At 49.6% G+C, this 27,369-nt stretch overlaps 1 pseudogene; it reads right to left on the reverse strand.

Moving 5' to 3' along the window:
* Positions 1-22,109: 22,109 nt before the first annotated feature.
* LOC141272398 (uncharacterized) overlaps positions 22,110-27,369 on the reverse strand; it is a 42,816-nt pseudogene continuing 37,556 nt past the window's right edge.

Below are 27,369 nucleotides of genomic sequence, written 5' to 3' on the forward strand. Positions count from 1 at the left end.
GTATCTCGCATAGTAATGTCTGCTGTGGTCTCTTACTAATTGCTTAATTATTCCACAAGGCACATTGATCCTACATCCCTGCAGACACTTCTGATATATTCAGATCCGGCTTAGGGAAGGCACGTCTGCAATATATTTCTAGGTGCAATATTTTCTTAATGTCTGGCCAGGTAAACATGGCATGTGGATAGAGCAGGAGACACGTAAGCTCTGCCAGATATTCAAGCAAACATGCTTCTCGTTCAGTGGTGCTACACTATTTTTCATATCTCTTGGCTTCCTATATATTTTAGCTGCTGCTTTCTTTCACATCTATCGCCCTCTTACAGATTCTGTGCACTCTCTCCACATCAGTCCCTCGCTCCTCCGCTCTCCTGCATGTGAACTAGGTAGAATGCTCTGCACGTTCTGTATCCACAGCATATAGACAATGCACTGCATGTGAACTAGGTAGAATGCTCTGCACGGTCTGTAGGTGACGTATATGACGCGCCCCCTGGGCCATGTTGCGTAGCGTTACGCGCGCGTGCGCGCGCGGGGAATACCCGGAGCCGGATCCGATGGGGGTAGTAGTCCTCGTGGCGGTGACCCGGTCCGTGCCCAGGGTGGTCAAACTAAGTGGCAGTTATTGATATGATGGTATTAGTGTCCGACTACGCCACCCGTTGAATGCGGCTATGAAGCCGCCGCTGCAGGGCAGACCGCTGAGGCCGATAGTGTGGTTGTGCAGCGTGGATGGTATAACCCCCAACGGGAGAGGTATAGCCTCAGGGCAGCTGGTGAAGCAGGGAATGATGATAGTGGTAGTGGTGTGACAAGGAAGCTCAGAGACGTGCATTGCAGTTTTCACAGCTTTACTCACAGTTGGTGTTCAGATCACTTCGGCCAAGAGTGACCACCCGAGCCGTGCTGCGTCCACCAGGTGCGGGACTCGGCCAACTCCCAGGCAGTTCCAGAGCGTGGTCCTGAGCTCCCCTCTCTTCCTTCCTACTGGCCGTCCCCACCAGGGATCCACCTTTGTCCAGCTCCCTCGGGCCTTCTGGTGGTGAAACCTTTCCCGGCTTCCCTGACCCTATACGTGGTATGCCTTCCTGGTGGATATGGCGAGGGGTCGCGCCAAAACTTATCCACGACCTCCGGTTCCTGGCTGAGGATAATTGGCCTCCACCAGTTTGGGATCCGGTACCCTGTTCTGCCAACCCTTCACCCGTTAACTCGTGGGATCTCAGGGTTCCCTCTTCTCTTGCGTCTCTGGGCCTCTCCTGGTGTTTCTGTTCCTCCTTCTTCTCCTTTCTCTCTCTCTCTGCTTCAGGCCTCCTCTCCAGGCCTGGCTCTGGAGCTGGGCCCAGACTGAGCCACAGCTCCCTGTCAGCCCTCTCTGGCTGAGCTCCTCTCTGCACAGAGCAGACCAAAAAGACCTTGTCCTAAGATGGTGCCCACCTTATATACTCCCTCTGACACCCGAGCCCAGGTGACAAGCACCCAATGGGCTCCTACCTATGCCCAGAGTCCCTCCCCTGTCTGCTCCTACACCACTGGGATGTTCCTCCCCCCTCCCCACTCCAGCCAGGGACAGAAGCTGTCGTACCTGCACATCTATCTGGTGGGAGTACTGTTGATCTGTCCCCCGGAAATGGGGTGAGTGTAGTGCATGCAGCTAACTGAGCCCAGTTCCACACTCCATCCTTACCCGGGAGTGGAATACCACACCTCTGGTCTGAGGTGCAATACCCCTGTAGCAGCCGAGTCCTCGGGGTGCTACATTCCCCCCTGGTAAACCACAGCACGTCCTCGGGCTGGAATAGAGCAAAAGCAAATTACAACATACAAAATTTTAAAGTGCACTCATATATAAGTTATTAACTTATGAACTCATCCCTTTATGGGAGGTACTTTTCTCTTCTAACTTTACAGGTATAAAACATTACGAAAACATTATCGGAAAATGCCATTAACTCTTTTAGCATCATAAAAACTTTTTCATATAAAACATTCTTGATCAACACGTTCTTGATCTCTGGTCACCGTGCAACTTGTGACCAGGTAAAGTGCAACAGTCACTAATTCTGTAGTAGGAAAACAGTTCTTCTATAAAACCAGTAGGGGGCGCCTTAGGAAGCGCAACTATTTACAGGGTATGGCCGCTCTCAGTCCTCGGCCAGTGGGAATAGGGGAATGGCTGCTCACAGTCCTCAGCCTGGTAATGGATAGGGGCACACAGGAAACAGTTCTTTAACAGTCCCACACTAGTCCCAACGGGGACCACACTTCACTCAGCAACAGTTTCAGCAACAGTTCTCATACCCTGACGGGTAACTATATACAGTACTTTGTTTATGCTACTTCCTTCAGTAGCTGTATCCTCTCCTTGTCTCCTCCTGAGGGTAGTCTTCAGACCCGTCCGGGTCCTCTTGGCTTTCCTCATATTGTATCTCCTCCTCAGTCAGCCGGTGTACGTGAAGGGCGTACGGTCCTTTAGCACACTGATGCCGGGTGAAGGTGACCTCATCACCCGGGTAGAGGTCACGTCCGCGATGTCCCTCCGGCAGGTGGCTCTCGACATCCCTGCGGGTGACAAAGACGTCGCCGGGGGTTCGGTGATCCCGGATAAAGCCCCAGCCATACTCCAACTGGAACTTTATTACGGTCCCGGTGGCGCGGGGACCGTGGGCCGCACGGGGGTTTCGTCGGGCTCGACGTTTCTGCTCCGCGATCCGGACCTGCAGCTGTTCTTCGCGGATCCGCCTCTCTCGTCGTTCTCTCCCGAAGACCTCTAGCTGCTGACGGCAGCACTCCTCACGCCGGGCTGCGTCCGCCCGGGTCTCCTGGGTAAACCCCATTAGGTTCTCACCGGTGGGGTCCCATGCAAACTGGGCTTCCTCCAACGGGAGCGGGACAATTTTGGCGGGCGCCGGAGCCGGGATTAGAGGCTCACACAGGGGCCGTTCCCTCCGGAGTCGGGGATTGATGTACTCCGGTGGCCAAACGAAGGGCAGCCCGTCCGGGCTAGTATGCTGTGCAAACAGATCTTCACTCAGGGGTGGCACGGTGGAGGTAGAGGGCGCTGTAGGGGCAGCGGCGCCCGGGGGTGCTCGGCCTTGTGTCCAGCCCGTAGGCATCCTGTCTGGATTCAAGTATGGCGCCTTCCGGGAGGAGGGCGCTGTTGAGACCGCGGCGCCCGGGGGTACTCGGCCTTGCGACCAGGCCGGGGGCACTTCCTCTTTTGCCGCGCTCAGGGTCAAGGGGCGTGGCGCGGAAGGGGGCGTGACCGCGGCTCCGGCCGCTTGAGGCCTAGTTGGGAGCAGTGGCGGTGCGGCAACGGGCGCGGTGAGTGGGACTTCGGGCTCTGCGACGGGGAGCTGGGGCAGGCTTTCGGCTACTGGGCTCGGGGTGGTGACGTCCCCATTACCTGCTTCCATCCCTGCGGCTCCCTCCGCGGCGTCGTCTCCGGCCTTCGTCCCTCCTGCACCATCCTCAGGGGCAGACATGCCCCACGTTGCGGGTGGCGTCCTCTGCTGGCGGGTTCCAGCCTGCTGGGCCATCTCCCTCCCCCATTCGGCCAGTGCTTCCTGCTGTACTCCCTCCCCCTCTTCCGGGCCAAGGCCTCCAGCGCAGTCTGTGCACGCTCCCGATCTCTGGGGAGCTGTGCCAGGATCTCCACCAGGCCTTCTGGGGTGGCGGCCTGCAGCAGGCCCCGGACCACGGGGTCGGTACCGCTTGTCTCTTCCTCCATCCCCGGGTGCGATCTGTCCAGACTCCTCCAGGCTGCACCCATCTTCTCCGTTTTGTTCTCTATCCGCCCCCCTTGGGAGTGGTCCCGGGGCAACTTGGTGACAGTCAGTTTCAGGGGCAGACCCCCCACTTTGATGGACATTTCCATGGTGGTAGTCTCGGCTGGTGGGGGCGGTCTCCGCTTTTGGTGCCCTTCTGGGACCGCGCCCACGATGGGAGGTGGTCTCTTGCCACCCTCTGGCACGCCCATAATGGCGTCCGCTCTGCCAGGTCGGGAAACTGTCCAAGATGGCGGGAATCGTCTCCCGATGGCGGGAAACTTCGCAGATGGCGGGCAAAGACTGCAGATGGCGGGCAAACGGCGGGAAACGATCCCAGATGGCGTCCGATGGCGGGAACCCTCTGGAATTGGCGGGAGACTCCTTTTTGCGGTATATATGCACTTTTCTTCAGGCACGCAGTACCCGGTGGTTGCGGGCATGTAATCCTGCCGACTACGCCAAAGTTGACGCGCCCCCTGGGCCATGTTGCGTAGCGTTGCGCGCGTGCGCGCGCGGGGAATACCCGGAGCCGGATCCGATGGGGGTAGTAGTCCTCGTGGCGGTGACCCGGTCCGTGCCCAGGGTGGTCAAACTAAGTGGCAGTTATTGATATGATGGTATTAGTGTCCGACTACGCCACCCGTTGAATGCGGCTATGAAGCCGCCGCTGCAGGGCAGACCGCTGAGGCCGATGGTGTGGTTGTGCAGCGTGGATGGTATAACCCCCAACGGGAGAGGTATAGCCTCAGGGCAGCTGGTGAAGCAGGGAATGATGATAGTGGTAGTGGTGTGACAAGGAAGCTCAGAGACGTGCATTGCAGTTTTCACAGCTTTACTCACAGTTGGTGTTCAGATCACTTCGGCCAAGAGTGACCACCCGAGCCGTGCTGCGTCCACCAGGTGCGGAACTCGGCCAACTCCCAGGCAGTTCCAGAGCGTGGTCCTGAGCTCCCCTCTCTTCCTTCCTACTGGCCGTCCCCACCAGGGATCCACCTTTGTCCAGCTCCCTCGGGCCTTCTGGTGGTGAAACCTTTCCCGGCTTCCCTGACCCTATACGTGGTATGCCTTCCTGGTGGATATGGCGAGGGGTCGCGCCAAAACTTATCCACGACCTCCGGTTCCTGGCTGAGGATAATTGGCCTCCACCAGTTTGGGATACGGTACCCTGTTCTGCCAACCCTTCACCCGTTAACTTGTGGGATCTCAGGGTTCCCTCTTCTCTTGCGTCTCTGGGCCTCTCCTGGTGTTTCTGTTCCTCCTTCTTCTCCTTTCTCTCTCTCTCTGCTTCAGGCCTCCTCTCCAGGCCTGGCTCTGGAGCTGGGCCCAGACTGAGCCACAGCTCCCTGTCAGCCCTCTCTGGCTGAGCTCCTCTCTGCACAGAGCAGACCAAAAAGACCTTGTCCTAAGATGGTGCCCACCTTATATACTCCCTCTGACACCCGAGCCCAGGTGACAAGCACCCAATGGGCTCCTACCTATGCCCAGAGTCCCTCCCCTGTCTGCTCCTACACCACTGGGATGTTCCTCCCCCCTCCCCACTCCAGCCAGGGACAGAAGCTGTCGTACCTGCACATCTATCTGGTGGGAGTACCGTTGATCTGTCCCCCGGAAATGGGGTGAGTGTAGTGCATGCAGCTAACTGAGCCCAGTTCCACACTCCATCCTTACCCGGGAGTGGAATACCACACCTCTGGTCTGAGGTGCAATACCCCTATAGCAGTCGAGTCCTCGGGGTGCTACATATACATCCTCCTCTATAATACTGTACATCATCCAGCTCCGTAAACATGACACACCCGGCTCCGCTCAGCGCACATTACATAAGCAGCTCCGCTCAGCGCATATTACACATGTGGCTCCGCTTCGTGCACAATATATACACGACTCCGTGCACAATATGTGCGCGGCTCCGCTCCATGCACAATACGCGCGCACACATGGCTCCGCGCACATTAAACACACGGCTCCGCTGCATTGAATTGTATCGGTCTATACAACCACAATAAGCCGTACACTCCATAGAGGTGGCCTTTATGGAAGAGTAGGCAGGAAAAAAGCCTTTACTTACACACAAAAATTGTACGGCTCATTTTGAGTTTGCCAAAAGTCATGTGGGAGACTCCCCAAATATATGGAGGAAGGTGCTGTGGTCAGATGAGACCAAAATTTTACTTTTTGGCCACCAAGGTAAGGTTGGTCTGGTGCCAAACCAACACAGCTTATCACCCCAAGAACACCATCCTGTAACGGGTCTGGGAGGCGGAACCTCTGAGCTACTATACAAGGGGGCGGCCCTTGTAAGGGAGCGGGTGGCAGTCTCTGGATGAACGGACAGGGAGATACGGCAAGTGATCAGGGCAGTCTCTGGGTAAAGGGTAGGTACGACCTGTGATGGCAGAGCCTCCGGGTAGGCTAGCAGGCAGATGGTAGATGTGTGCTCCCAGGTGAGCAAGCGAGAGTCTCTGGAATAACAGGTGGTCACGGCACGTGACGGCGGAACCTCCGGGCTGGCAAGCAGGCAGGTAACGGAGAAGCGCTCCCAGGTGAGCGGGCAAGAGTCTCTGAAGTAGCTGATGGTCACAGCACGTGACAACGGAGCCTCCGGGCTGGCAAGCAGGCAGGTAACGGAGAAGCGCTCCGAGGTGAGCGGACAAGAGTCTGAAGTAGCTGATGGTCACAGCACGTGACAACGGAGCCTCCGGGCTGGCAAGCAGGCAGGTAACGGAGAAGCGCTCCCAGGTGAGCGGACAAGAGTCTGAAGTAGCTGATGGTCACAGCACGTGACAACGGAGCCTCCGGGCTGGCAAGCAGGCAGGTAACGGAGAAGCGCTCCCAGGTGAGCGGGCAAGCAGGTCCATAGACAGACTGACCGGAGTTGTAAGGTAGACCGTCGGACCTCAGGAAAGTAGGCAGGTAGCTGATGTGCGCTCCCAGGTGAGCGGGCAGGCTGGTCCTTTAGACAGACTGACAGGAGTAGTAAGGCAGACCGTCGGACCTCAGACTGGCAGACAGGTAACAAGTATTCAGGCAGGAATCAGGCAGGTAACTGGCAGGAAACTGGCAGGTAACTGGCAGGTAACTGGCAACGGGACCTGAGGGCTGAAGCACAGGTGAGACACAGGTGCAAACAACATTGCTCGGGCACCTCCATTTTGGAGGAGGTGCCTTATATATGATGAAGTCCTCCGGCCATTGGCCGGGGACTCCTTAGGACGGCGCGCGCGGCCCCTTTAAGAGGAGGGGAGCGCGCGCGCGCGTGCCCTAAGCACAGGGGCCGGGAAGGAGCGCGCGCTGAGAGCAGAGCGGGAGGAGGACGCCGGGAAGGAGCGCGTGCTGACAGCAGAGCGGGGAGAGGACGCCGGGCACGGAGCAGAGCGGTGAGGGGAGCAGCGTCCCTGCCTAGCAGAGGGCAGGGACGCCAGCGCTACACATCCCCACAGTGAAACATGGTGGTGGTTGTGGCGCCCAGGGGATGGGGACTACTCGGCGCCCGGGCCTTGATGCCTGAACTTGGGGGATGTCGCGGTGGTCGGCTCCCGGGCCCATACCCTGGGGTCTCTCTTAAAAAAAAAGGGGAAATGAAATGTCAAAGTTTGTGACGCCACCTGTGGTGTCTGGTGAGGGTCACCAGCGCTACGGCAGTCCGCTCAGGCCGGTGTTGTGGCAGCTTAGATGGCATCGCTCCACACAGGTGGAGCAGGGCCTCAGGGCAGCGTAGGAGGGGGGATGCAGGACAGAGGGGACCCAGCCGGGTCAGAGCAAGAATGCGAGCACACAAGAAAGTCACTTCTGTACCTTTACTGGAATTAGTTCAGGGACACCCCGGAGCACAGTAGGGTGAGGAGTGCATGTCCGGATTCTCCCCAGTGAGCGGGTGTACGGCCTCCTATTTCTTGCCTCTCTGTAGTAAGTTTCTGACCTGCCTGGAGCTAGGCCTAACTTGGATTCTGTCCTGCACCGGCTGACCTTGTGGTAGGGCCTTCTTTTGGAGGGCACTCTCCCAGCTTGCGGGGCCTGCGTGACTCCTGGCTCTGTTATGTATCAGCTCTTGGGTGATCCTGGGACCTGAAGTCTTCCAGGGGTCTCCGGTTGTCTCTACAGGGGGGTATACAGCCCTGTAGACGCGGACCCGGTGTCCGGTAGATGCTTTCTGGGGTGAGCTGGTAAAGCTCCTCTGCCCCCAATGCTATTCACTCCTCTAGCCTTCGGCCTACTCGAGCCCTCACTAGGCTATACACACTGGCAGTTAGCTGGCTGCCTCTTCTGCCGCTCTCTGAGCGTCAGCAACGCTCCTGGCTCACTAACCTGAGCTGCTTGAGTCTAGACTAGCAGGAGCCTCGTGCTCCACTGCTGAACCTTTAGCTGCATTCTCTAGACTGCAAACTGAAACTCACTCTGCAGGAACTGAACTGCCTAACTCCACCCTCCGTATTTATATCCCTATCCGGGCTCCCTCTGGTGGTCTGAGGTAGGGTGGAGGTGTGTGTATGCTGTGAGTGGCCTCTTGTGGAGAAATCCTTTAATGCACCCCTTTAGGATCTGTGGCACTATTGCACAGCAGGGCGCCACTGTGGTAGTATCATGCTGTGGTGATGCTTTTTGGCAGCAGGGACAGGGGAAATGGTCTGAGTCGAGGGGAAGATGGATGGTGCGAAATACAGGGATATTCTTAAGTAAAACCTTTTTAGTCTGTCAGTGATTTGAGACTGGGATGGAGGTTCACAAGACAATGACCCAAAGCATACTGCTAAAGAAACACCCAAGTGGTTTAAGGGGAAATGTGTAAATGTTTTGGAGTGTCCGAGTCAAAGCCCAGACCTTAATTCAATTGAGAATCTGTGGTCAGACTTGGAGATCGCAGTTCACCAGAGGAAACCATCTAACGTGAAGCAGCTGGAGCAGTTTTGCCTTGAGGAATGGGCAAAAATCTCAGTGGCAAGATGTGGAAAGCTCATACAGACTTATCCAAAGTGACTTGCAGATGTAATTCCTGCAAAAGGAGGCTCTGCAAATTACTAACTTTAGGGGGGTTGTTACGCTCGCTCATGGATCGTGGACCCACTGTGCCGTGGATCGAGGAGGGCCTGGAAGGGATGTGGCTAAGAAAACACCCGACTCTTCGCTAGAGCCCCTGATGGTAGGGTTAGACTTGGCTCCGGATGAACGCCAAGTGCTACTTCAGGACAGACCTCAGACACACGGCAGCTGACCCCTAGGGAGGTATGAAGGTACTGGCAGGCACGGCTGATATACAGACTGGCACGGCAGGTATGGTTGTTATACACACTGGCACAGCAGGTGCAGGCAGGTACGGCTGGTATACAGACTGACGCGACAGATGCAGGCAGGTACGGCTGAAATACAGACTGACATTGCAGGTAGGTACGGCTGGTGTACAGACTGGTAGGGCTGGTATACAGATGGGCAGATGCTGGCAGGCACGGCTAGTATACAGGAATAGTGGGCACGACTGGTATACAGGAAGGCAGGTGCTGGCAGGCACGACTGGTATACAGGAACATCAGGTTCTGCCAGGCACGGCTGGTATACAGGAACGGCTGGTGTTGGTAGACATGGTTGATAAACAGGCAGATTCTGGCGGGCATGGCTGATATACAGGCAGGCAGGTGCTGGCGGGCACGGTTAATATACAAGCAGGCAGGTGCTGGCAGACACGGCTGATATGCAGGCAGGTGCTGTGTGGTACAGCTTATATACAGGCAGGCAGGTGCTGGCAGACACGACTGGAATACTGGCAGGCAAGTACGGTTTCAGCAACAGGAACGGATAGAACCCAATTTAGACTGGGTGGACAGGAACCTTAGGGAGAACGAAGTCACTGGCAGGAGAGGTTCCAGTCCGCAGGTGCGGACAGACTGGAAACTGCATGTGTGGCAAGGCAGGGAACCATAGGAGCAGCCAGGTATGGAACCACAGGTGCGGACAGACAGGGAACCGCTAGTGCGGACAGGCAGAGAACCGCTAGTGCGGACAGGCAGGGAACCGCAGATGCGGACATGCAGAGAACCGCTAGTGCGGACAGGCAGGGAACCGCAGATGCGGACAGGCAGGGAACCGCAGATGCGGACAGGCAGAGAACTGCTAGTGCGGACAGGCAGGGAACCGCAGATGCGGACAGGCAGGGAATCTGTTAGGAACTTACCTGGGTTGGAGTAGTGATATTGCTGCCCCTAGTAGTTGCATCAGTAGGTAGCGTAGTCAGACAAGCAGTATAACTTGAAAGGTTAAGTAAGTAGCATTGTCAGGGAAGCCAGGAATCGGTACACAAGTAAGCAGTATAATTTGTATGAAGCAGCAGGAGAAGGGAGAGCTTGACTAGAGGCTAGGAGCTCAATAATCTCGCAAGAAAGGAGGTGCCATGCCAGGTTTAAATAGGGTGTTCAATTGATGAAGCATCAATCAAGAACAACATATGGTGGAGCTGCTCAGGAACAATACAAGAATCTAAGTTAGCCAGGAACTATCCAGTGAGCTGAATAGCTCAATGAGAAGTGCTGCCGCCTGGTGCACCAGAACTGCTGGGTTCGAGTCCTGACAGAACCACAGATGCGCACAGGCAGGGAGCCACCAATGTGGACAGGCTAGAAACCGCAGGTTCTCACTGGACAGACAGGGTTAGGTTCACATAGGACAAACAGGGTCAGATTCACACAGGGTACTCACAATGAAGTAGCAAGTGTACACACCGATCACTAATGCTGCACAGCGACAACAGATTAGAAATAGGTACTAATTCAGACACAGAAAGAATCAGACAGATCCAGATTCTGACATAAAAGGTTCAGGGAAAGATCAAGACTTAGATACAAATAGGTTAAGAGAGAGGTCCTAATTCAGACATTGTAGATTCAGGGAGCATTAGAAACGAGGTACGGGTTCAGAGTTCAGGCCTATACCGTTCAGACAAGATCAGACACAGGTACAGGTACAGACCTAGGGGAGCAGGTTCGGGCAAAGAGTGGACCTGACAATAGATTTAGCAGCTTAAAAACAAGCTAGACATTACAGTCCTAGATGTTGAACAGGCACCTCCCAATAGGGAAGGGTGCCTTAAATACCAGATGCCTCCCAGGTATTGGCTGGGGACATCTCAGGAGCGTGCACACTACCCCTTTAAGATACAGGAAGCATGCACACTAGGCAAGATGCCTACAACAGGCGCGCGGCCGGGATGGTGAGTACGTCGGCATCCCTGCCAGGGGGAGGAGGAGGCACGTAGGGACACTGGTATTACAGGGGTGAATAGTTATGCACACTGAAATATTTTTGTACTATTTGTTGTTTGCTTGACAATAAAAAGAAAATCAAATGTTCACAGTTGTCGGCATGTTCTTTACATGAACTGATGGAAACCCTCAAAAAACTAGTGAAATTCCAGGTTGAAAAAAGACCACTGCCCATCAAGTTCAACCTTCCTCCACCAATTGTACATTTTGTCATTAAATTATCTATAACCCACAATGTTATGTGTACTAAAGAAATCATCCAGCCCTTGTATAAAGCTGTTATAATGTCGGCCATTAAAGATGACGCGCCCCCTGGGCCGTGGGGTACTCGGTGCCGGGCCAGTCGTTGCTAGGGGAGATGTCACAGTGGCGGTGACCCGGTCCGTGATCCAGGGCGGTCAATCAAAAGAGGTTATTTACAGGGGATTTATAGTTTTTTATGAAATGTTCGTGACGCCACCTGTGCTATGTGGCTAAAGGGAGCCGCCGCTGCGGAGCAGGTCCTCTGGAGCTGGTGTGAATGCAGCAGAGTTGGTTCAGCTCTCCACAGGCAGAGCTTAGCTCCAGGACTGTGTAGATGTTGCTGTTATGGAATTAGCACTCATGGTGCAGTGTAGTGCAGGGGGTGATGGCGCAGCAGTAATAAGTGACAGACAGTGGGGTGCAGTCTTCAGAATTTACTCACAATTCTCACTTTGCTCCTGGTTACAACTGCAGATCATAACTTCCCACGTCGTGCTGCGTTCACCGGGCAGGGGCTCAGCCAACCCTCAAGTACCTCCGCAGTACATAACAGGACCCCCTTCTGTGTGTTCCTTCTGGTCGTCTCCCTGCACCTCACACCTAGTGCCCCAATCCAGTGACCGTGGACCTTGCCGGGCGATGTCTTCTCTGTCCCCTGGGTCCTCTATGGCCACCTTCTTGGTGAGACAGATGTGGCTTGTGGCTGCAGTACCTGAAATACTGCAGCCTCTGGTTTCTTAGTTGAGGCTTAAAGAACTCTGCTAGTTTAGGGACTGGTCCCCTCTGTGCTACCTGACCCCTTCACCTCCTGGCAGATTCGGGCATACGGGTGGCCTCCAGCACTACCCGTACCCCTGGGGTCCCTTCCACATTCCTGGAGCCTTTCTCCTGCTCCTCTCTCTCTTCAGTCTTGGGCCTCTCTGGCTAGGCCCTCCTCTTGAGCAGAGCTCCTGCAGAGCTCCTGCTCCTATCACTGTCCTCCTCTGACTGAACTGAACTCCCAAGATGGCTTCCCTCTTTATACTATTCCTAACAAGTGCTCCCCTGATTTACTTCCTCCATCCACACCCACTACATGGTTCCCCCTCTCTTGGTTCCCCCCACTCCAGCCAGGGACAGGGCTCAGCAGGGAAGCAACGCATCTTGCACCTCCTGCTGGTCTGGAGTAGTGTAGTGTTGGATGCATGTGTTAGGGTCCCAGGCAGAATTCCGTCCTTACCTGAGAGAACGAGATACCACACCTCTGGGTGAGATGCAGTACCTCTGTGGCTACTGAACCCACAGGGGCGCCACAGTGCCTCTTGTGGTCGGCATTCCACAGTCTGACTGCTCTGACTGTAAAGAATCCTTTCCTGTTTAGTTGCTGGAATTGCCTTTCTTTCACCCGTAATGAGTGCCCCCTGGCCCTTAACATGGTCTTTGGAAGGAATAAGTCGTGTGCCAGTCCTTTGACCGCATGTATATTTATACATGTGAGGTAGCAAAACACGAAAAATGCCTAAGGGGTGAATACTTTTGCAAGCCACAGTTGATGGGAATAAAACCCTGAAGCCTCCTCTTGTTGAGTTGGGCAGGGTACTAGGACACTTTCTTTTACCTGAAAGAGAATTTCTAATTCCAAGGCAGTTTGGCTTTTTCGCCATGCTATAATCTGCTGGAATTTGTCCTTGAGGAAGAACAGAAATTCTAGTTTCTGACTGTTCTTCATTACGTCCAGGACCCGGGGATTTGATGTAATCCCTTCCCAACTTTGATGAAACTGTTTTAATCCCCCCCTACCCCAAACCTGGCGTCCCCTGGAAAACCTCCACTTAGGTTATTTTCCCCTGGAGCTTCATTCTCTATTAAATCCTTTCCGTCTACAAAAGGCCCTTCTGTGTTTACTGGAAAGAAAGGGAAACTGTTTTTTTTATCATTGGGTTGAGTTGTCCTAGGCCTTTCCCCTTAGAGCATTAATTTTAACAGAGCAGAAGGAAGAAAGGATTTTTGGCACACAGCCATTCACCCATACCATCATTCAATACAGTAGTGGATGGGATCGCCAGGTCACGATTCATTTTGCCTGAACTATTTATTATTACTATTATAGCACTATTGATTCCATGGCGCTTTACATGTGAAAAGGGGTTTACATAATAAAAAACAAGTACAATAATCATGAACAATGCAATGCAGCGACTGGTACAGGAGGAGCGAGGACCCTGCCCGCGAGGGCTCACAATCTACAAGGGATGGGTAAGGATACAGTAGGTGAGGGTAGAGCTGGTCGTGCAGCGGTATGGTGGAGCGAGGGTTACTGCAGGTTGTAGGCTTGTCGGAAGAGGTGGGCCTTCAGGTTCCTTTTGAAGATATCCACGGTCGACGAGAGTCTGATGTGTTGGGTAGAGAGTTCCAGAGTAGGGGGGATGCACGGGAGAAATCTTGTATACGATTGTGGGAAGAGGAGATAAGAGGGGAGTAGAGAAGGAGATCTTGTGAAAATCGGAGATTGCATGCAGGTAGGTATCGGGAGACTAGGTCACAGATATATGGAGGAGACAGGTTGTGGATGTCTTTGTATGCCAGGGTTAGGATCTTGAACTTGAGTCTCTGGGCAATAGGGAGCCATGGCAGGGATTGACAGAGGCCGGAGAATAGCGGGGGGACAGGTGGATTAGTCGGGCAGCAGAGTTTAGGATGGATTGGAGGAGTGCGAGAGTGTTTGAAGGGAGGCCACAGAGCAGGAGGTTGCAGTAGTCGAGGCGGGAGATGATGAGGACATGCACTAGAGTTTTTGTAGATTCTTGATTAAGGAATGTACGGATCCGGGAGATGTTTTTGAGTTGGAGTCAACAGGAAGTGGAAAGGGCTTGGATGTATGGTTTGAAGGAGAGATCAGAGTCAAGGGTCACTCCGAGGCAGGGAGCTTGTGGGACTGGGGAGAGTAAACAGTCATTTACTTTAATGGATAGGTCTGTTGGGGGAATTGAGAGAGGTGTTGGTGAGAGGGGTGTGTGGAGAATTCCTACTCCACTCCCCTATAGAACTGCAGTATTGTTTTAGCAACTATGTGCGTTTGAGTCATCTTAAAATGCATTATTTTAAGATACGGCCATTAGATGGCAGCAGAGTTACAGATTTATACTACCTTATCCTTATGTCAGTTGGGGAACTCAGGGTTAACTAGGTTGGGGCCGCCCTTAGTGACAAGTTAAGACTGAGGGAGCACTGGGAGTTGGGGTCGGCCATGTTTTAGTTAGGTACTAGCAGTTAGTAAGAAAAAGAGAGAGACGGGTGTGTGTGGGGAAGATATGGAGGGTTAACAGCAACGGGCACACTACAGTACAACCCATACTCAAGTAGTCAATTTGTGGACTCCGGCCTCTTCCAGCCGGTAGGCATTACTGGACATGTCAGGACTAGGGAGCCTCAGCAGCAGGTGGTCCCTGATAGAGTCGGGCAGTGGGAGCCGTGGGGTAAAGCAGGAACTTCCCTACGAGAAAGTCCAGAGGCAGTTTTCCCCTAGGTCTCCTACACACAGTGAGAAGCACTGTGTGGGGCCTGTGACTGTATTTTAGCATCTTTGAATGTCGTTATATTCAACTTGCATTGTACCTGTAATCCTACCTGTCTTCAAGGCCCTGCTGGCAAAGTAAACTGGTTTGTGTTGTTTTTACAAGACCGGTGTCACCTCTTATTTACGGCTCAGAAGAACTGCACCTATAAGGGACATAACAGTGAGTAAAGGCCACCACCGAACCCAGCGCAGCACACACACCCAGAGACCCACAAGTTACCATTTTCCTGTAGTGGGACAAGGTGAAGAAGGAACCATAGCATCCCTTGCCACTGACTACCACTCTGCCCCCCGTTACATTTGCAGTGGAAAGATGATGAATTCTGTTTTGTCCATTTTAAGTTTTAGAAATCTAGCAGAGAAGAAGGATGAGATAGTGGACAGACATTGTGGGATTTTGGTTAGCAAGGAGGAGATATCGGGTCCAAAGAGGTAGATCTGTGTGTCATCAGCATAGAAATGATACTGAAAGCCATGGACTCTATGAGCTGTCCCAGGCCGAAGGTGTAAAGGGAGAAGAGCAGGGGCCACAGAACTGAACCTTGGGGGACACCGACTGGAGGCGAGATGAGGTGGTTAAGTATAAAGAGATCCAAGATAGGGCCTAGTCTGTGATGTGAAGAGATGAAAGAATCTCTAGTAAAAGAATAAAGTCTATTGTGTCAAAAGCAGAGGAAAGGTCCAGGAGGAGGACAGAGTAGAGTCCAGGCCCAGCGTCAGCACCCGGGCAAGAGCTGGGGCCCTGAGCAGGCGGGGGTGCCCACTCGCTGCCGGGCACCCCGGTGCGCTATTGGCCTCGTGAGTGGAGGAGAGCGGTGCCAGCGCTCCCCCTTGCTCAGGGCCCCGGCACAATACTTACCTCTCACCGTGCCACCGCAGCACGTCCTGTCTCTTTCGCGGCAGCTGCACTGTGACCTCTCAGGTCAGAGGGCGCGGTGACGTCTTGCCACTACGCTCTCTGCTGAGCAGTCGCAGTGCAGAGCGGGAAGATGGCGACGTGGCTGAGGAGTCCGGAGCAGCGGCAGAGATGAAAGCAGTGGCAGCAGGTGAGGAGAAGTGAGGTGAGTATTTGATTTTTTTTTTATGTATAGAGGCATGGGGCATTATATTGGGCAACAGCATGAGACATTATATGGAGGCCCAGGAGGCATGGGGCATTATATGGGGGACCAGCCTGCATGTGGCATTATATGGGGGCCAAGCCTGCATGGGGCATTATATGGGGGCCGAGCCTGCATGGGGCATTATATGGGGGCACAGCCTGCATGTGGAATTAAATGGGGGGCCAGGAGGCATGGAGCATTATATGGGGGCCCAGCCTGCATGGGGCATTTTATGGGGGCCCAACCTGCATGGGCATTTTATGGGGGCCCAACCTGCATGGGGCATTTTATGGGTGCACAGCCTGCAATTGGCATTATATGGGGGCCAGTATTCTGTATGGAGCATTATATGGGGGCCAGTATTCCGTATGAAGCGTTATATGGGGGCCAGTATTCTGTATGGAGCATTAGAAGAGGGCCAGTATTCTGCATGGAGCATTTTATGGGGGCCAGTATCCTGTATGGAGAATTATATGGGGTCCATTATTCTGTATGGAGCATTATATGGAGGACTTAGTGGTGCCCATAATACTGTATGGAAGACTATATTGTCCGGTCTGCACTGTGCGCTGCGAGGATTCGCCGGTTTCTGAGCTATTGTAGAATTTACAAAAGATATCACTCATGTAATGTAAGAAGTAAGTGAAATCTTTCGTAATGACCTGGAGAATAAGAATGGCAGGTCAGTTTTAGCATTCAGTGAACGTGGTAAAAAAAAAAAATCTGTAGTTTTGCACTTTTTTTGCAATTTCACCGCACTTGGAATTTTTTTCCTGTTTTCCCATACACGATATGGTATAACCAGTAATGTCGTTCAAAAGTACAACTCGTTCCACAAAAAATAATAACTCACAAGGCCATATTGACAAAACAATAAAAACGCTATGACTCTGGGAACAAGGGGAGCAAAAAACGAAAATTCAAAAACGGAAAATCCCAAGGTCCTTAAGGGGTTAAAGGGGCCCACTGAGACTCTTTCGCCCAGGGCCCACAAAAACCTGGAGCCGGCCCTGGTAGTGTCGCTTGGATTTGGCGGTTAGTGGGTCATTGATGACTTTAGTCAGAGCATTTTCAGTGGAGTGATGCAGTCAAAAGCCAGATTTTAAGCGGTCAAAGAGGGAGCAGGAGGAGAGGAGATATTGTTACAGTAATTTTGAGGTATAGGGGAGAAGTGATATGGGGCAACAGCTAGACACAGAAGATGAGTCAAGGGAGGGCTTTTTGAGGATGGGTGTGATCGAGGCATGTTTGGAGCATGAGGAGAAAACACCAGTTGTTAGGGACAGGTTGAAGTGATGGGTTAGGGTTGGGATGAAGACTGTGGTGAGGTTCGGGATGAGGTGGAACGGGATCGGGTCGAGTGCACAGGTGGTGAGATGTGATCTTTAGAGTAGAGAGGAAAGTTGATCTTCTCTAATGGTGGAAAAGCTGGAGGAGGAGGGCTGAGTAGTTATGAGCAGGAGCTGTGGGGACTGTAGGCCAAAGCTTTCTCTGTTGTTATCGATCTTCTGCTTGAAGAATGAGCCAAAGTCTTTAGCTGAGATGAGAGGAGAGGGGGGAGGTGCTGGGGGACGGAGAAGAGAATTGAAAGTGTTGAATAGCTGTATCTGACAGGAGAAAAACAACTCCACCATGCTTGCTGCTGTGGGGGAGTTCATGTGAGAAAAGTGGAGGGAGTGAGCCAGGTTTCGGTGATGCCAAGGAAGGAAAGTTTGTTAGTAATGGAAAGATCATGGATGTATGAAAGTTTGTTGCAGACGGAGCGATAGTTAAATAGAGCTCCTGTTAGAGGGACTGGGGAAGCAGTGGCTGGATGAATGGGTATAAGGTTAGAGAGAATATTTGTGATAGATTGTGGATGAAGGGTAGAAGTGACTTTGGGGATGTGGTGAGAAGGACCAGGATTTGGGGAGGTATCACCGGTAGTGAGGAGGAGCAGAGAAAGTCTTGGTAGGTGGGAGCAGGAGAGGGCATGAGGTGACTGTGTTTGGAGACACAGGATTGTATGTTGAAGAACAGTTCTGAGGAGAAGGAGAGATGGATGGGAATATGGGGGGAGAGATGACCAGTTCATTACTATGTGTATGGATTAGGGAGGTTAGTAGGAAGTGAAGGACTATAGGGGTGAGAGTGAAAACGAACAGAAACATTATTTACTGTGACTATTTATTCAGTTACCTTCAATTCCCTTCTGATTTAATTTGGGTCTAATTCATAGCAGTACACTTAAATGTTGCACTTATATGGTACACGAGCAGAATATCCATCTTGTCAGCCGAAGTGTCCATGAGGAGAAGCCTCCTCCTGCCAGCGGATCTGTCTTTAATAATGCACGTAATCTTAGACCGGCTGCCAATCCCCTTTACCCCTTAGTGTAACCACCCGTTAGAGCCCCTGTAATCTGATTTTTTAATTTCTCGTGTGCACCAGTAGTGATGTCACTCAATTGTGACTTCCGGTGATGTCCTTCCAGGGCTGTAAACTGCACCAGAGCCCAGCCTAATCCAAAGCCCGTCATCTGGTCTGCAATCTTTGGTAAGATGGGGCATCCACTGATGAATCCTGGGGTCTTGAAAGGGCTTCTCCTGGAGCCGGGTCAGGGTCCTAGAGGGAAAACTGCGCTTTGTGCACTCCAAAACCCAAATAAGGAGTTTCTTCTATTTTTTAACAAAGTAATTGCCCCAATTACCTCAGCCGCACTGCAAATGCAATATGATGGCAATAAGTCATTAATGTGCACTCCACATCACTAATGGGTCTTCTTGGCTTTTGAAATCTGCCATATACTGATGCAGCACTGTACAACAACACAGGGGTCTGTACCTTACTGGGTAGAAACTGCTTAACAAATGGTGGGGGGCTATTTGTATTATTACTTTATCACAAGGGGGCATTTAGATGCAGTGACTGTGAGGCAGCTCTTGCCATGAGACCGAGAACTGTAAGCCGAAAACTGCAGCACGATCCCTATGTCAGAATATATTTCTTGGCTTGTCTTCCAGGATCGTGGCAGAGAAATAAATGTACCACCATGTTGAGGACGTGAGCCATGCAAGGCACGTGTGTGAGCTTGCCTCGCCCTAGGGCCGCTAAAGGGTTCGCACTGTTATCGCACACGGCCTTCCCTGGCTCTAGGTTCCGCGGAGACAACCATTGCTCAAACTGAGCCTGGAAAGCTGCCTACAAATCTTCACCTGTATGACTGCGATCTCCAAGGCATATTAATTTGAAGACTGCCTGACTACGGTGAGCCTTGACTGCGCAGTATGGAGGTGGTGTGTATTCGCTCCACACCCTTGGAACGCATGTCTCGTTAAGGTGGAGGTTGAGTGCGCAAGTGGAGGCCCTAGAGGAGGTGGAGGACGCAGAAGCAGCAGAGGAAGTGGAAAATACAGAGGTTTCTTCTTCAAGCCTTGGGGATACCAAGATTTGTGGAGCAGCCCCCTCCCCGCCTGCCCCCACAGTCACCAGAATCAACCAATGCCCAGTCAGCAAGATGTAACGCCCTTGAGCTTACTCGTTCAGGTGTCTGTGACGAAATGCACCCCTGCACACGTAGATTTAGACAAGGAACGGGTGATGTTGTCTGCGACATGCTGGTGTAGCGCAGGCACAGCTTTCTTAGAGAAGCAATGGAGACTGGGCAACAGGTACTGGGGGACTGCGACGGCCATTAATTTTCAGAAACCGTCTGTATCTACCAGGCGGAAAGGCAGCATTTCCATGGCCAACAGATTGGAGATGGTGGAGTTCAACCTCTTAGCTTTGTCATGTGTAGGATGAAACAATCTTTTACATGACCACAATTGCGGGACCGAGGGCTGGCTAAGGTGCTGAGAGAGGGCGGAGTATGGTGAACAGGAAAAATTGGTGGAGCGTGAGTGAGGTGCAGATGTTACGGTGGATTGAGAAACATGCGGTGTGCTCTGTGAAACAAACACAACAGGCAAGTCCACTTCCGTTACAGCTGACGGGCTGTCACTCAGCCTGACTGGAGCGGGTAGAGAACCAGAGATTCTGCGATGGGAGACCTGCGTGACAATACTTGGCACGGTAACAGAGGAGGAGGAAGAAGCAGCTGATGTGTTTGATGGGGCAGCTGATGGTTGTTGGTGTGCGCTGGTCCCAGGGTAAAGAATGTTGTTTGAGCATGTGAACGTTCATGCATGCAGTAGTCAAATTATTGCAGTTTTTCCCTCTACTGAGTTTTTTATCGCAGAGTTTCCAGATATTGTGAGTTGGCTCATCCTTTGCATTGACAAAAAAGGCCCAAGCTACGCAACCCTTGCTGCCCCTGCGAGCTGCAGACCAGTGACCGCTGCTGACCACAGCCATGGTTGTGGCTAAGGATGCAGTGCTCCTCGTGCTTGCCTCACTCCGTGTCTGCACCGTAGGGTGAAATATAACCTCCTTGTCTTCCTCCTCCATCTCCTCAGATGAGCTACTCGACTGCGTGACTCTGGGTTCACACCAAGTAGGATCTTCAACCTCGTCATCATCCAATGTGTTATCCCATTCCTCACCCTCAGAGTGACCCCTCTCCTCTTGTTGCCCTGACAGCACAGTACAGTCCGCATAAGCCTGTAAAAAAATACTTATTTCCGTATATTTTTTCTATTGAGGACTTCTTATCAGATGTGATCGATCAAAGTATCAATATCACGATATTCTTATAAAAAATTGTATCGATTTATTCTTGGATTGTCCATTAAAAAGAATGATTGCAATAGTTACATAAAATAGTTAGTTACAATGTGATTGTCCATAATTAGCTTAATTGTTGAGAGTCACCCATCTTTCCCTGGGATCCTGGGTGATAGGTTGCGTCTGTCTTTGTCCAGCACGTGTGTCAGGATGACACCATATGTTGTCCAGTGTCCTGTGAAATGGCAAGAGCGCGCCCCGTCTCTAACATGGGGTTATATTACCGATCATACCGGCTGTTCTTCTATTTATGGTACTAACTAGACAAACTACACAAATTGTGCATGTCATCTAGAAACCCTAGCATGATGGCTGATGCATTCTAATGCAATGTATGGTACAGAATTCAGAATAAAATGAATATGCATAATTAATATTTAACGAACCTCAGGTATCTGAGTCTCATCGGGATCACCTCCCTCCCCTGCGGTTAACGTCTGGTGAAGAGGGTCAAGAACCTGCACGGACCCTACTTCGTCCTGCCCCGAATCCAAGCTAAAAAAATTTTGGGCATCGGTGCAGATGCTTTCCTCCCCTTGACTCTGTGACTGTTTGGAGTACACTTCTGATGCCCATGGTGTAGAATGGGTGAAGAGTTCTACAGACTCAACCATCTGTGGTTCGCTACAGTCAGTTGGGCAGTTGTGACGTGGGGGGGGGGGGGGGAGCATGGTTAATTGGGATACCACCTCTGTGGACTGTACTGTGTGTGATGTTGAGGTGGAGGAAGAAGAGGAGAGGCCATTGGAAACAGAGCTTGCCATCCACTGGAGCACCTGCTCTTTCTGGGCCTTATCAACAAGGAATATCGCTGTGCGGCAGCCAAAGGAAGGGAGTGCAGTAGGCCGTCCACTAACATAATTTGTCTGTTGTCTTTGGATAGGACCTGTTTGTGTTGGTTCACTAGTGCTTTTACTAACATTACCATGTGCCCCACGTACACCAAGCCTATTCCCCCTTCCACAACGCCCTCTCTTTTTCCCACTCATGTTGATCAGATACAGTGGTAGGAGCACGCAATTAACTAAAGAAAAATACTTTTTTATCCTGTGCAATAGCTCAGCACACGCCTGAATTTCAGCGACACTAAATGACAAGGTAAGATATGGCCTGCCGTATAAAGTTGCCAACAGACAAAAGAAATTTGTTAGTGTGCATGAGGCCGATAAAACCTACGAGATATTCTCCAAACAATTTCAAACTGAGATGTCCCCTGCTGTATTACTTTAGGAACAGAAGACATTTTTTTTTTTAATGTGGATGAGGCCAGTATGACATAGAATATATGCTCCAAAATATTTCAAACTCAGATCTAGGCTGCTGTATCACTTTACTCAGAGCAAAAAAATTTTGGGGGTTACTCTGCATAAGCTCTGCGTCCAGCTGACTTTGACCGCCACTGACGTAGTAGCTGGCTTATAGCACTGTATGACTTCTGGCACAGGAAAAAAATATTTTTTGGATTGGGCCTAGTAAGAGAAGGTTTTTTTTTTTTTTTTTTTTTTTTACTGTGAAACAAGTTCAATGCCACTAAAATAGGATCTGCCTTTTAGCAGACTGGATCAACTTTGCCACAGTAAAAAAAACCTTTGATGGACTCTGCCTGCCAACCAAAAATAAATATAGGTTTGACTGTGTATACAAGCTGAATTTGACCGCCACTGACGTAGTAGCTGGCTTATAGCACTGTATGACTTTTGGCACAGGAAAAAATATTTTTTTGACTGGGCGTAGCAAGAGAAAAAAATTATTTTTTTACTCTGAAACCACCTGAAGTTCAACTCCACTAAAATAGTATCTGACACAAAAAAAACTTTAGTGCACACAGCTTTCAATATCACAATAGCAACGAAAAAAACCAACTGATTTTGTGCTCTGCAATAAGAAGCTCTGCAGACTGTGCAGAGCACAATTTCAACCCCACTAAATGAAAAGGTGCACTGCGCTTGCTTGATCACATTAGCAAGTGCAAAAAAAGATTCAAGGTAGACTGAGACATGGAGCTCTATACCAGCGGTGCACAGCACTATTGTATGGCATGGGCCCTCTGCTTCTGTCAGAATCTCAGTACTTGCACAAGAACACCAAAAATGTGCTGCACCAGCGGTTGCAGAGGTACACAGGCCAGGAATTATCTACACTCTCTGACTACCACACAAGCGCCCATTTATTCGGCTAATATCTCTCATTACACAGGAGAAAACTGAGCTGCGTCAGAATCCAGCAGTGACATGGATATAATGGCGCTGAGGGAACATGGCCGCTTTTTATATTGAGAGAACATGTGATTTCTGCAGTCAATTGCAGAAGCCCTTATGTCTGGACAGTGTAGATGCTTTCTGAACTATGATTGGCTGACCACGCTTTCCTCAGTTAAAGTTACCGCCCACAGGGGAAAAAAAAAAAACAGTGCGCCTCTGATCTGACCTGTTCTAAGCTCTCCACAGCCCCCACACTCACCTGGCACATGTCACCGCTCATCATACACTTGCACTATGCTAACAAAACTGTTCAAAACGCCGTGGCTGACCTGTATTCGCGGTCCCGCGCAAATTCGTCAAACTTCTCCGATTTTAAGAAAATTTGCTCGCCTTTGCGATCACGAATCCGAATGTGCCATATTCGTGCCGAATTTGAAACTTTCGAACATTCGCCGAACAAATTCGCTTAACACTAGTTCTGTAGCCCTGCTAGGTATAGCACAAGCAATCGGATGATCGTAGCTTCAAGTCTTCTAAGAGGACTAACAAAGACAGTAAAAAGTTTTTAAAAATATGAAAAAATAAAAAAGTTCAAATCACTATTTTTCCCCATTAAAGATAAAAGAAAAAAACCCACATATTATTATTATTTATTTATATAGCGCCATTGATTCCATGGCGCTGTACATAAGGGGTTACATACCAAATACAGATATCACTTACAGTAAACAAACTAACAATGATAGACTGGTACGGAGGGAGGAGGACCCTGTCCTTGCGGCTTACATTCTACAGGAGTGGGAAGGAGACAGTAGGTTAGAGGGTTGCAGTAGCTCCGGTGGTGTTGAGATGGCAGCAAGCAAAGTCATGGCAGGCTGTCATATTTGATATTTCTGCATTCAAAAATGCACAATCAAAATATAAAATAAATTAATCCGATCGGTACAGGTGTAGCGAGAAAAAAACGGCAAAATTAGTTTTTTTTGGTCACCGCAGAATTGCAATAAATGCAATAAGAAGCGATCAAAAGATTGTATCTACCCCAAAATGGTATCAGTAAAAAAAGCTCTAGGTGCAAAACGAAAGCGACGAAGGCGACAAAAGCAAAATAATTTTTACCACTTATATAAACTATACATGTTTGGTATCTGCGTACTCATACTGATCTGGGGAATCATATTGCCAGGTCAGTTTTACCGTATAGTGAACAAGGTAAATACAATACCCAAAAAACTTTTGTGGAATTGCACTTTTTTTTGCAATTTCAATTCACTTGGAATTTTTTCCCATTTTCCAGTACACTATATGGTAAAATTAATGGTGATAATCAAAAGTACAACTCGCCCAGGCAAAAAACAAGCCCTCATGCGGCCATATTGATGGAAAAATGAAAAAGTTATGGCTCTTGGAAGAAGGGGAGTGAAATGCAAAAAACGGAAATTGGCCATGTCAGGAAGGGGTTAAAGCTATATAATGATTTTCCACATTCTGAACCGGAAAGCGTTTTTTTCCCGTGTAAATTCTCTGATGTTTAACAAGATCTGATCTAACAGTGAAACATTTCCCACATTCTAAACATGAAGCTGGCTTCCCTCTGTGTGAGATCTTTCATGTCTAACAAGACCTGATTTACGGGTAAAACATTTTCCACAATCTGAACATGAAAATGGCTTCACCCCTGTGTGAATTCTCTGATGTCCAATGAGAGTTTGTTTCTGATTAAAACATTTCCCACATTCTGAACATAAAAATGGCTTCTCCCCTGTGTGAATTCTTTGATGTCTAATAAGAGATAGTTTTTGTTTAAAACATTTCCCACACTCTGAACATGAAAATGGCTTCTCCCCAGTGTGACTTTTATGATGTCTAATGAGATCTGGTTTCATGGTAAAACATTTTCCACACTCTGAACATGAAAATGGCTTCTCTCCTGTATGAATTCTTTGATGTCTAATAAGATTATTCTTCCGGTTAAAACTGATCCCACATTCTGAACAAGAAAATGGTTTCTCCCCTGTGTGGCTTTTATGATGTGTAACGAGATTTGATTTTTCAGTAAAGCATTTTCCACATTCCTGACATGTAAATGGCTTCTCCCCTGTGTGAATTCTATGATGTTTAATAAGAATTTGTTTTTGATTAAAACATTTCCCACACTCTAAACATGAAAATGGCTTCTCGGTTGTGTGAATTCTCTCATGTCTAACAAGATCTGATTTTTCAGTAAAGCATCTTCCACATTCCCGACATGAAAACGGCTTCTCCGTTGTGTGAATTCTATGATGTCTAACCAAACCTGATTTAGTGGAACAACATTTCCCACATTCTGAACATAAATATGGCTTTTCCCTTATGGGAACTTTTTGACGTTTGACGCCCAATCTGTAACTTCTATTTTGCTTTACAGCCTGTGATGAATCAGGAGATAGGATCTGTGTAATAGGATCAGATGATACATTTTGGATATGAGGGGCGGAGGGTATATCTTCAATATTGCCATTTTTCTCATATCCATATTGAATGATCCTACAATCATCTGCATTAACATGTGAAGATTTTGGATGTCCCTCTGAGCTCCCGGTACAGTCATCTGCAAAGAATAAAACTGATTATATTATTTTATAGCAATATAACCTAATATTACAATTGTACTAAAGGTTTATGACATTACCATTGAGAAGTATTCATTTAATAACTAAAATATTTGGCTGCAAAATGGATCACAATCTCAGAGCAGGGACCACTAGATCACAATCTTATGATAACAGGTTTTTCTGTTGCGGTTTCCGCGTTTGTGTTGAAGACATCTTCATGTTTCAGGTCTGATGTCGGTTACCGCTCTTTTCTCAGAAAATTGCCTAATGGAAAATCCTAAGTGAACCTGTAGGTCAAAGCTGTTAGGTGCTGTCCATCTCAGAAATCACAGAAGAAATCAATTCCTTAATACCAACAGTAGACAAGGCGCTGACAGATTTAGTACTTTATTTTTATATTTAAAAATTAACTTTTAATAAATGTATCTTAAAACTTGACACCATTAAAACAACAAAGCACATTATCCGTGCAAACAAATGAAAGAAGGGGAGTCCCTTTCCTTAATACGGCACTACCTAACCCTACCTTGCAGCGGAGGTTGGCACCCTATGTCCTGCTCAATGGCGCCGCTGCTCACCGACGACTAACCCTGCTTTCCCTAGATCACCCTGTAGCGACAAAAAAATAAAGTGCAAGGTGCAGAAGATTGAGGTAGAAATGTATATAGACTATTAGCAAATCGTAGGGAAAAATATGTAAAAGCTGCTCTGATCAGTTCAATTTAGCATCAGATACAAAAAAAATCTATGCTGGGAATCCTTCACATCCCTGGCATGTATATTGACAATACTTTCCTCAGAATGGTAAGTATAGATTATTCAATCATGATTTATTAAACAGTTAGTCATTTTTAGATTGATACTGGGCAAATGTACAGTGGTGGCCAAAAGTATTGGCACCCCTGCAATTCTGTCAGATAATACTCAGTTTCTTCCTGAAAATGATTGCAATCACAAATTCTTTGGTCTTATTATCTTCATTTAATTTGTCTTCAATGAAAAAACACAAAAGAGAATGAAGCAAAAATCAAATCATTGATCATTTCACACAAAACTCCAAAAATGGGCCAGACAAAAGTATTGGCACCCTCAGCCTAATACTTGGTTGCACAACCTTTAGCCAAAATAACTGCGAACAACCGCTTCCGGTAACCATCAATGAGTTTCTTACAATGCTCTGCTGGAATTGTAGACCATTCTTCTTTGGCAAACTGCTCCAGGTCCCTGATATGTGAAGGGTGCCTTCTCCAAACTGCCATTTTGAGATCTCTCCACAGGTGTTCTATGGGATTCAGGTCTGGACTCATTGCTGACCACCTTAGAAGTCTCCAGTGCTTTCTCTCAAACCATTTTGTAGTGCTTTTGGAAGTGTGTTTTGGGTCATTGTCCTGCTGGAAGACCCATGACCTCTGAGGGAGACCCAGCTTTCTCACACTGGGCCCTACATTATGCTGCAAAATTTGTTGGTAGTCTTCAGACTTCATAATGCCATGCACACGGTCAAGCAGTGCAGTGCCAGAGGCAGCAAAGCAACCCCAAAACATCAGGGAACCTCCACCATGTTTGACTGTAGGGACCGTGTTCTTTTCTTTGAATGCCTTTTTTTTTTTCCTGTACACTCTATGTTGATGCTTTTTCTCAAAAAGCTCTACTTTTGTCTCATCTGACCAGAGAACATTCTTCCAAGACGTTTTAGGCTTTCTCAGGTACGTTTTGGCAAACTCCAGCCTGGCTTTTTTATGTCTCGGGGTAAGAAGTGGGGTCTTCCTGGGTATCCTACCATACAGTCCCTTTTCATTCAGACGCCGACGGATAGTACGGGTTGACACTGTTGTACCCTCGGACTGCAGGGCAGCTTGAACTTGTTTGGATGTTAGTCGAGGTTCTTTATCCACTATCCCCACAATCTTGTGTTGAAATCTTTCGTCAATTTTTCTTTTCCGTCCAC

This window comes from Phyllobates terribilis, unplaced genomic scaffold (assembly GCF_046119375.1).
Source record: "Phyllobates terribilis strain yellow unplaced genomic scaffold, ASM4611937v1 Scaffold_1__5_contigs__length_1240528914, whole genome shotgun sequence".
Taxonomy (NCBI): Eukaryota; Metazoa; Chordata; class Amphibia; order Anura; family Dendrobatidae; genus Phyllobates; species Phyllobates terribilis.